Source organism: Betta splendens, chromosome 16 (assembly GCF_900634795.4).
Source record: "Betta splendens chromosome 16, fBetSpl5.4, whole genome shotgun sequence".
NCBI lineage: Eukaryota > Metazoa > Chordata > Actinopteri > Anabantiformes > Osphronemidae > Betta > Betta splendens.
The window spans coordinates 2,383,896-2,395,237 of NC_040896.2; the positions used below are offsets into that span (position 1 = coordinate 2,383,896).

The window sequence follows — 11,342 nt, forward strand, 5'->3', positions numbered from 1 at the left end:
AGGAGACGATGGCTGACATAATCAATTAAGTTGATTAATCTGTTCATATTGTTTGATGACTGTCTACCTTTAATGATGCCTGTTTGATCAGAGTGAATTATATATGGAGCGATTTTTTTTCTAATCTTCTAGCAAGTGCTTTACACACTATTTTTAAATCTACATTTATTAGTGAAATTGGTCTATAACTTGATGGGAGTGTAGGGTCTTTTCCAGGTATTTGGAGCAGGCTCATAAAGGCTGGATTCATATTTTTGGGTAATGAATGCTGTTGTTTAACTTCTACTACCATTTTGTAAAAGCTGGGCGTCCATGAACCATGTCTGGTTTCTGACGTTTATTTATTTATCACCTGACGCCTGACATGCATTATTTATTCATGGAATCATAATTAATTAGCGGTCTTTGATTCTTGTAGATGTGTGTAGTTTAATTGTGTATATAATGTAAAGTGTGTTTGTAAATAAATACTTGCAAACATTATATCAACATATCAACATGTTGTTTTTGTGGTCCTGTATATTCTGCCAAAATATATAAAAAAAAAAACAATAATAATAATGTCACATTTTGGCCAAGATAAATGCACCAGGTAAATATTTTAAGGAAGTTATTGTTACTTTTTGCTTTAAAAGTCTCACTAATTGTCAAAATAAGTTTTACTTTCACTTGTTCACTACCAGCCGCCACGTGAAAGGCAGCTCGGGCTGCACGGTTTAGTTCATCATTATTGTTCATCGTTCACAGCTCAGGCTCTCTGGCAGCACCAAGTACTACAGTTCATATGATTCATTCATATGGATCGTTCGTTCGTTCACTTGTCACGTGTCAGCAGAGCGCAGTCTCTGTAGGGAGCAGCAAGCGCCCCAGTTCGTTAGTGATTTGTTCATATGGATGTATGTAATTGTAAAACAGTGTTAATGACTAGTGACAAATGATCCTTTTATAATATAGCCAAAAGTTGCTGATATATTAAATATATAACTCAGTGTGGGTTTTTATTATACTGTAAAATATAAAAAAAAGAACACAAAAAAAAGACTAACCGCTGTGGGCCACTACAATATGTTAAAACTGAAATTGCAATGATTGATGCATGATTTTGTATTTAAATATTCTCATTTGCTTGGGTTTACACCTTTGAGACTGTTGTAACATTCAAGTCTTTGTTTAAAAAAATAAACATGTTAAAATGACTAAGCATTTCTTTCCATCTGGAGGAAGCTCTTCAGCTATGTCGTCATTTGCTTGTTATATCCCTTAGCTGAATGGTGTAAGTTCTTGTCTTTGGAGCGAGGGTTCTTGTTTCGATTCCTGTCTGACTCATGATCATGCAATCATTGTAATACAAGTGTTTGTATTTCCTAGATAAATTGATCTATATTCTTAATGTATTAGCCCTGCGATGGGATGGTGACCTGTCCAGGGTGTACGCTGCCTATCACCCATAGGCTCCAGCACCCCCACGAACCCGCCGATGGAATTAAGCGGTATGGAACATGGATGGAAGCTTAATGTGTTACTATATTAGTAATCTATATTATATATATAAAAAAATTTAGAAAGTTTCAGTTTTTCCAGTAGTATGTATACAGCTCGTCTGAGCACTGATTTAAGCAGGTAATGTGTCTGAGTAGCTAAAGAGCATGACTCTGATTTAGGAATTCTTGGTTCGAAACCTGACTGGAACAAGTATTTCAACAATTTTCAGAAGAAGCCTTTACAGCACTGTAGTCATGTGTGAAACACTTTATAGTTTTTATTGAAATCAATCTGCTTTTGTTTTATTTCTTCACATTTAGCTCTGCAACTTCTTTGCAGATCAGATCAGCTATACATTCAACTCATTGGCTAGTTTCAGTAATGTTTCAACTGATTATTAGAAATAGTTAATTAGCAGCTACTGTCAGCTGTTTTAAATGTTTCCACAACATTCAACTATTCTTTCAGCTCTTGGACTCTATTTACCTATTTAGATACATTCAACTATGTTTCATCAAGTTCAGCAATCCTTTACATACTTTCTTCATTTTAGCATTTCTTCTTCTCTTCTCTTCTCTTCTCTTCTCTTCTCTTCTCTTCTCTTCTCTTCTCTTCTCTTCTCTTCTCTTCTCTTCTCTTCTCTTCTCTTCTCTTTCGTCAGATCTCTTTGAACTATCCTTAATGCTCATTGAAGCCTTGGGATTCATAAAGTGAAGTTAGTTTTGTGACAACCTCTATGGTTTTGGAGTAACAAGTTCCTACCTGTTCCATGACAACGGCGCAGCTGCAGCAGATAAGGGATTGAGCTCAGTAGCACTTTGACTTACAAGTCAAAGTCCTAATGCTCAAAGCAGCTCTATGCATATTATTGATGAGTTCATTGCATTGTTGATTCCCCATAAGAGCAGGTGTAGACATACATCTTTAGCTTTTTTTAAACTACCTGTTGCCCGTTTCATGAAGGAGGTTTAACAAACTCTGAGTTTAAACTAAACTTTGAGTTGATTTACTCTGAGTTTACAAACCTGGAGTTTTCGGTTTCAAAACAGCTGATAAGAGTTGGTTTAAGCAACTCCGAGTTGACTGACTCAGAGTTAAGCGCGTACAAAGCCCTGATCAATGGAGTGAAGATATTACGAGTCACCATGGCAACAGCACAACAAAAGAGGTCCGGAAATGGATATGATACCTCAAGCATATAGCGTCTACGAGTCTATATTCCGTAGAAAAGGCAACACGGCTGCAGCGGTGAAAGAGAAAGAATTAGCTTGGAAGAAAATAGCTCCTTGAGTCAATGCGTAAGTTTACATTTTAATCATAGTGTTCAGCGTAACTAAATACTAAATAATTTTAGTATTGTTATTTTTCACTCGTAAAGTAAGGACTTTTTCACTCATCTAAGGCGTTACTTCAGTAATTGCAAATACCGACGTTTGTATGAATTAAAAGTGCAGTGTTATGTCTATGCATTTTTAAAATTCCTGTTGTGGTTGATGTGGGATTTGTAAAGTAATGATAATTCAATAATCCAATACCTTTTATGGAGAGCAATTATTACATTAATCTAATTACGTTTTTAAAATTTACCCAAAACACGTAATAATATAAGAAATTAATTTAAGTTTTTATGTAGGCGCAATCCTGCAGACAGAACGTGGCTAAAAATGAAATGTAAAAACATAATTCAAACAGGTATAAGGCACCATCATGTCATGGGTGTAGACTACCTGACTTTACAATATTTGACATATTAAATAACTAAATAGCATGCAGAGTATAGTAGTGCAGCAGCATTTTCAACATGGTTGTAATGTTTTCACACAGTTAAACATTTGACTTCTACTCAGCCAACAGAAAGAAGGCAGAGGCTCGAACAACTGGTGGAGGACCTGCACCTCCACCTCTGACCCAGGATGTTGTAAGTATACTACTAAATAAAGCTTAAATTATAAGCAGTATTATAAAGTGTAATATTAATAGAGTTTATACACATCACATGATTTCTGATGTTTGTGTTGCGTAGCCTAAAGGATTTAACTTGATCTCCAAGTATAGTGTCTCCAAGTATAGTCAGTCACATTCTGCTGCACAGATGCACACAGTTCAGTGATGTTCAGTAAATGCCAGAGTTCAATTCTGTAAGAGTAATGAGGAACATGTCATGTCAAGATGTCATGTAACTCTAAATCTTCTGTATTTTAAGTTACCGGTTACAGAGTTGTATAAACGTAATCTCAAGGAAATGTTATACTTGTACCACAAGATTGAAAAGCCAGATCTAGAAATTGAAATTCCCAAACACAAGCTGGAGATGAGTGTATAGTTAAAGGTGAATTGTATGAATTATTGGAAGAATCATAAAATCTAACAATTGCCTTTGTATTTGTAGGAAATGAAAAAAAAATAAATTATGATTTACATCTATTCAGTTTCTTTTATTGGTGGTGGTGATGGTTGATTAAGACATTAAAGCAAATCTGTCCATCCACTCTGCAGATCACTGTGATGGAAGGAGTCTCCTCAGGGTCCTGTATTTGTAGGGCAGGGTGTTGCTTCTCTCTAATAATTGCAATAATGTGGAGAACAACACATGCCACATTAATGTCACAGGCCTCTCAGCTGTTACCCTGAGGTGACGTAGGCACTGAAGACGTGCTTTCAACAGGTCTATGGTCATTTCCACCCGGGCTCTTGTTCTGCAGTGACAAAGCGCTGCTGGGGGCCTGCTTCAGGTTCTGGCTGAGGGGTCAGTAGTGTGGGCTGCCATTAACCCTTATCTCCAGCAGAAAGTCGTCAATCTCTCCTAGAAGAAAGTTCACATTAGTTTAGTGCTGCATAGAAGTGTTCCTGTGAGTGTGTAGTGCATGCATTGAAATAAGTGTATAGGACATACATGTACTTACCACAGTGCAGCCTGTTATTTAGGGTTGACTCACGATATATTCATGAGTTCACGTTTATGATATGTGCAGCATCACATATGATCTTGGTGATGTAAACAATGATACGTCAGTTACAGTGACCATTAGAAAGAGTAGTCAGTGCACCTGCACATTTATCAGTTTATTTCAGATCACAGCAAGATATTATTAACTGATCATCATTTTTCAGATTAGCCTCAATGAAACAAATTACCACATACCTGCAATCCTGTGAAAACTCCTCTTTAATGGCTTTAAGGAGTTTGTGTCAAGGAAAGCGCTTGAGGTCGAACTTTCTAACACAGTGGCTTCACTAATGTGCTCAGCATCTCCAAAGTTATAAAGAAAACTACCGTTTGCAAAAAAAAAAACGTAACGCAACACAAAGAATCTGTTCGGATGTAAAAGCACGGCCACGAAGGGTGATGTGTTTGACGTATGGGTGAATAATATTATAAATATATGTATGGAGTCTCGAGAAAAACGTTACCGCTCAAAAAAATATGCACGGCGATATGACAGAAAATTAACTCGTGGCGTTAAAATCCTCTCGCGGCGTAAATTCAATGCCGTGTGAATTAATACAGCGTCCTCATCTACAGGATCCTCTAGAAACGGACATTTTGGTCTCTGCGCGAAGGAAACAGGTGAAATCTATGAATGAACTGAAAGATTAAACGAGGTATTTAAACACTGTTCACTTTAAAAAGGGACGGAGACCGAAGGAAACTCTGGGTTTCCCGAATAAAACCTGCTCGCGACCAGGTTTGGTTCACAGAGTCAGTTGCCAAAGTAACTGACTCTGAGTTTCGATTACCTCGCTTCTTGAAACAGGCTTAAACTTACCCCGCTTTACGGGTTTAAGTAACCCCGCTTTCTGAAACCGAAAACTCAGAGTTTTCCTCATTTCAGGGTTAACAAACTCAGAGTTTCCACAAAACCTCCTTCTTGAAACGGGCCCCCGGTCTGTCTAATAGTTGAGGGGGTGTTTTTAAGAAATTAAGTCAACATTACAGCGTTCAACAATATATGCAAATTTATAGCACAATGCATGTAGGTAATGCACCATAACAGAACGTGGTGTTAATAGGAGTGACCCTTAATGATGCATAATTTTTTAATTAGGCTCTTCATATTGACATAAGAGACTAATCTTTGTGTTGAAATACAATACTTTTTTTTATTTCAATTTTTTTAAATCACAGAATGCTTTTCAGCTTTATCCTCCAGCTTGTAAAATAAAAAATCAATAATGCATTTTCATTCTTTAATGAACTATGCACATTTGGCTCAGGTGAAGAGGCCAATTAACTGAAGGCCCAAATAAACCCTGTACTTATCTACAGGTGATATCATTCGTGTCTCAGCTGCTTAAATTAGACTGTGCAGGTAATGAGACACAAAATAACAGCACCGCTTGGTGCACTACCTTTGTAGAAAGCAAGCACCATTTCCTTTTCACACGTTCACAAGTTATAACAATTTTTGAATCCTAACTTTAACTATAACACTACAAACACAAGAACGGTTGTTTTACCCGTAAGCCTTAGCGGCTCAGGGCGGGACTTACTGCTGTGAGCCACTACAATATGTTAAACTTGAAATTGCAATGATTGATGCATGATTTTGTAATAAAATATTCTCATTTGCTTTAGGTCCACTGTTTTGGGACTGTTGCAACTCGCAAGTCGTTGTTTGAACCAATAAATATGTTATATTCACACACACACACACACACACACACACACACACACACACACACACACACACACACACACACACACATCTCTCTCCATGTGGAAAAAAGCTCTTTAGCTACAGTGAGTCCTCTTTCAACTACAGACTACAGTATATACTGTGGTTCAATGGCTTCAGTCCTTGGCTTGCACCTTTTGTTTTGCAGATCCAATCAGCTATACATTCAACTCATTAGCTCGTTTAAGTAATGTTTCAACTGATTAATTACAAATAGTTAATTAGATATAATATAGCAATATTTCTGCTTTCAACTGGTTTGTTTCTCAACTTTTCCATTAGTGTGTATTGCGTGAGCTAGAGTGCGTGATGTCACAGCTAGAGTGCGAGGGAACGCTTTTTAAAGATACAACTTCTGTCTTTAACTCGTCACTACAGACACAGTTTTTACTTAGCTCTATGCATATTATTGATTACATCATTACACTGATTGTTTAGTAAATTATCAGACACTTCCTCTGAATTTTTCAAAATAAAAGCACCAATCCAACTTTTTGGCTTTTCTATTTATGCTTTTGAATGGGTAATCATGACTGGTTAGTGTGACTGTTTTACAGTTTAGCTATTAAGCACACACAGCCCCTCTACATCCTTTCAAAATAAAAGCCCCAATCCTGATCTTTAGCTAAAGATAACAATAGTTCTGCTTTCAACAGGTATATTATGACTAGTTATTTAGACTAATATACTGTTTAGCAAATATCTGCACGGGCCTTTTCCATATTCTTTCAAAATAAAAGCACCAATCCAAATTATTACCTTTAACAGGACTATTTATGCTTTTGAATGGGTAATCGTGACTGGTTAATGTGACTGTTTTCCAGTTTAGCTATTAAGCACACACAGCGTCTCCACATCCTTTCAAAATAAAAGCCCCATTTCGGATCTTTAGCTAAAAATGGCAATATTTCTGCGTTTAGCTGGTGTATTGTGACTATATGATATGACAATCTTAAAGTTTAGAAATTACCTGCACAGGTGTCATCAATATCCTTTCAAAGTAAAAGTACCAATCCAAATTTTTAGCTTTAATAGCATAAATTCTGTTTTTGAATGATCAATTGTGAATCGGCAATAAGTCTGTAAGTAATTACTGGTTTATTATTACTAGTTAATGAAAAAATGTAACAGTTACTCACACAAGCTTCCTGTAAATCATTTCAAAAGTACTAAACATTTAGTGCGACTAACTAAGCTCTAAACCTTTTTGATTTCTGCTTTTGACCGCTTTTTTTGTTATTTAGGACTACTTAATGAGCGTTTTTTCAGTTTAGCAATTTAGGACACACAATTCCTCAAATTACTTTCAAAATAAAAGCACCAATCTAATTCTTTAGCCTAAATATCGCTTTTGTGCATTTGACTAGTTAATTATAACTAGTTAATGAAACTATTTTACTGTTCAGCAATTATCTGCACACACTTCCTTCAAAGTTTCAGCTTTTATCAATTTAAATTGAAATAGTTGTTCTGAAGCAAATTTATGCCATATTAAATATTTCCAAAACGTTTAGCTACTCATTCAGCTCTTGAAATCAAAACTATTTAACTACAATATTTAGCCATTTTGATACATTTGGCTATATTATAACAAATTAAGCAAACCTTTACACACTTCCTTGATTTTCAGCAATTCGTTAATCTTACCAAATCTTTGTCGTGTTTCCTCCATATGAAATTCAACTACTTCAGCTTCTTCTGCAAATATTCAGCACTGTTTAATCGATTCCTATTTCCCCTTAGATACATTGAACTATGCTTTACATGCTTGAGCTATTTTCATCTGTTTTAAATGTTTCAGCTGCTTTCAGCAACTCTTCAGGAATATTTTCAGCTTGGAAGCATTCACTGTGCATTTTCTTATGGAAATGCTTTATCTAGGTATTATCAATGCTTCCAGCATTCACTGTTATGTTGTTGTAATCTTTATTAGTGGGAGAGCTGAACAGCTCTCACTCTCAACGCTTCGTCGTAGAATCGCCGTTCAACTTTCTAAACGTGTGTCGTCTTTAGGAGATGGGGGCTATTACTTTTCACGTTTTCAGCTTTTCAACTTTTAACGTTATTCAACATTTTTCGTCGTTTTTTTATAATGGTCGTCTATGCTGCAAAGCATTCACTGTATTGTTTTTCTAAGCTTTATTATTATTATTATTATTATTAGTGGGAGAGCTGAACAGCTCTCACACTATTGAGATCTTCGCTCTTTTTTATTAGTGGGAGAGCTGAACAGCTCTCACACTATTGATATCTTCGCTCTTTATTAGTGGGAGAGCTGAACAGCTCTCACACTATTGATATCTTCGCTCTTTATTTTCTTCTTATTATTATTTCGCCCCGTTTTTCGGTCGCTTTCATCGTCTCAACGCTTCGTCGTAGAATCATCGTTCAACGTTCTAAACGTGCGTCATCGTTAGACGATGCAGGCTATTACTTTTCACGTTTTCAGCTTTTCAACTTTTAACGTTATTCAACGTTTTTCGTCGTTTTTTTATAATGGTCGTCTATGGGAATCATCGTTCAACTTTCTGTCAACTTCCCTCTTTTCATTAGCGTCTATCATCGTCATACTTTGGCGTAGAAACGTCATTTCAACGTCAAAAGCGTCAATCATCTTTCAACGTTCTCCGTGTAAATCAGCGTCCTCGTATCTTTTATAGTTTTCGACTTGTGAGCGTTTAAATATCGTGTGGTTTTTGTTAAATTTTCAGCTTTTCCATTAGTGTGTATTGGGTCAGTTAGAGTGCGTGATGTCACAGCTACAGTGAGAAGGTGCGCTTTTTTAAGACAGAACTTCTGTCTATAACTTTTCGCTACAGCCACAATTTTTACTCTATCAACGTAATTACTTCACTAAATCGTAGTCATAATTGTCTTCTTTCTAATGATGTGTCTGGCTTTACCCTCAGACCTATACTTTAGTCGCTATCAACCTCAAAGTGCAGAGAGATCCTGAAATTCTCCCATAGACTTTAATGATAATTTTCGGCAGACGTCTGGGGAGAAAAACAGAGGAGACATATTTTGAAATTGCCACTGTGGCTACAAGCTTTTGTCCTTAAACATAAAATTCACACCATTTGCTCATTGAAGCCTTGGGACTCGTAAAATGAAATAATTGTTGTGATAACTATCATGGTTTAGCTGGAACAAGCCTGTTTATACAGGGTGAAACTCTGCTTTTACAGAGCAGAGTGAGCCTGATTTTCCCGCCTTTTGTCTCCATGGCGACGGCGCAGCTGCAGATTTGACTGACAGGTCAAAACTGCTGATGCTCTGTGTACAGAGCAGTTCCATGCTTATTATTGATTACTCAACTACAATATTGGATTGTGTAGTAATTAAGCACACACTTCCTCTTAATCCTTTCAAAATAAAAGCACCAAGCCAAATAATTAGCTTTAATAGCAATATTTCTACTTTTAGATGGGTAATTATGACTATTTAAAGATAGATTAACAGTTTAGTAATTACCCACACGTGCTTCCTCTACATCCTTTCAAAATAAAAGCACCAATGCCAATTATTAGCTTTAACTGCACTGTTTTTGCCTTTGAATGGGTAATTGTGATTATTTAAAGACTAATTGACAGTTACGCTATTACCCCCACACATTTCCTCTAAATCCTTTCAAAATAAAAGCACCAATTACAATTTATTACCTTTAATGGCATAATTGATTAGAAAATTTCTGGTTCTGAATACTTACCAATCGTTAATGAGACTACTTTAGAGTTCAGTAAATAACCACTCACACTTATTAGGGTGCTTTTATTCTGAAAGGGCTTAATCTAAATATTTTGCTTTAACAGGGCTATTCTTGCTATTGAATGATAAATTATGACTATCTAATGACTATTTTATAGTTTAGTAATCACTCACACACAGCCTCCAAATGCTTTCAAAATACAAGCACCAATGTAAAATATTACCCAAAATGGCAAGATTTTTGTTTCTGACTGGTAAATTTTTAATAGTTATTATATATATATATATATATATCTATATATATATATATATATATATATATATATATATCTATATATATATAGTTAGGTAATTATTTACAAATACTTTCGTCAAATCAAAAAGCTAGTCAGCTTATTTATGATTGTCAACAATGCACTCTGGTCAACATCTTTTTACCTTGGTCAACTTTTGAATCATTGTCATCTCTTTAATATTGTCATAGTATGACCTTGGTCATCTTTTTAATCATCGTCTTTTTAATCGCCATCTTTTGTCATCGTTTTAATCTTTGTCAACGTTTTCATCGTTTTCATTGTTTTGCCGTAGTCACTTTTGGACGTAGTCAACTTTTTTGACGTCAGCAGCTTAATCAGCGTTTGGCCTCGTTGCGGTAGCAGATGAGCTCTCCCACGTAATTTCTCGAAAAATTACTTTTCAAATTATTAATAGTTTGATATTAATGTAGAAACATTATTCTGTGTAGAAACATTAATATACCTCGAAGTTGGGGCAACAGGTTTGTTTTAAAGCTGAAACCACGCTTGTGTCAATCTAGTCAATGCCAGATATCAATTCATGAGTTACCATGAACACCAATAACCACTTTCTTGTGATAAAACCAAATCAGTCTCTTATGCCGTGAATTCTTGTCACGGTTCAGTGACCTCTGTTTAAATCTGAAGAACAATGCACACAAAACCAGATTCCTTTAACGTTTTATTAATATAACACTACTGGATATATGAATAACATAATATGGAAATACTCAAATAAACAGAATAGAAAATGAGAGAACGATCAGAATGAGATGATGAACAGTGAATGAATCAATGAGTGAAAACCCAGTGACCCAGAATGGTCAAGACCTGAGTGTGTGATGGCTTTGATCATGTCAGGTTTTGGCAGAGCTCGGACCCACATGCACAGCACAGAGACCACACAGGCAGATCGTAGGGATAAACAGTTTATTCAGAATCACAGGCAGTCCGGGTCATGCACAGTCAATCACGGGGCTTCGGTACCGGTGGGGCAGGCTGGTTCGGATCCAGGGGCAGGCAGAGGTTCAGTAACAGAAGATCGCAGTTTACAGTACCGTGAGGGATAGGCAGTCTCGTAGTCGGGCGGTCAGGTTCGTTATTCCAGAGCAGTCCAAGCAGTAGTACAGATTAGGGAGTCGGCGAGAATCAGGAGTCAGAACAGAGCAGGGTCAAAGCA

General features: G+C 36.3%; 1 long non-coding RNA gene across 1 annotated transcript; it reads right to left on the reverse strand.

The window, feature by feature from the left end:
- Nucleotides 1-143: 143 nt before the first annotated feature.
- On the reverse strand, nt 144-7,346 carry LOC129603134 (uncharacterized). The gene is made up of 2 exons (XR_008692787.1): nt 2,245-7,346; nt 144-2,177 (listed from the first exon to the last, which is right to left on the reverse strand). It is a non-coding gene; the product is annotated as an uncharacterized LOC129603134 (long non-coding RNA).
- Between the last annotated feature and the right edge of the window lie 3,996 nt (nt 7,347-11,342).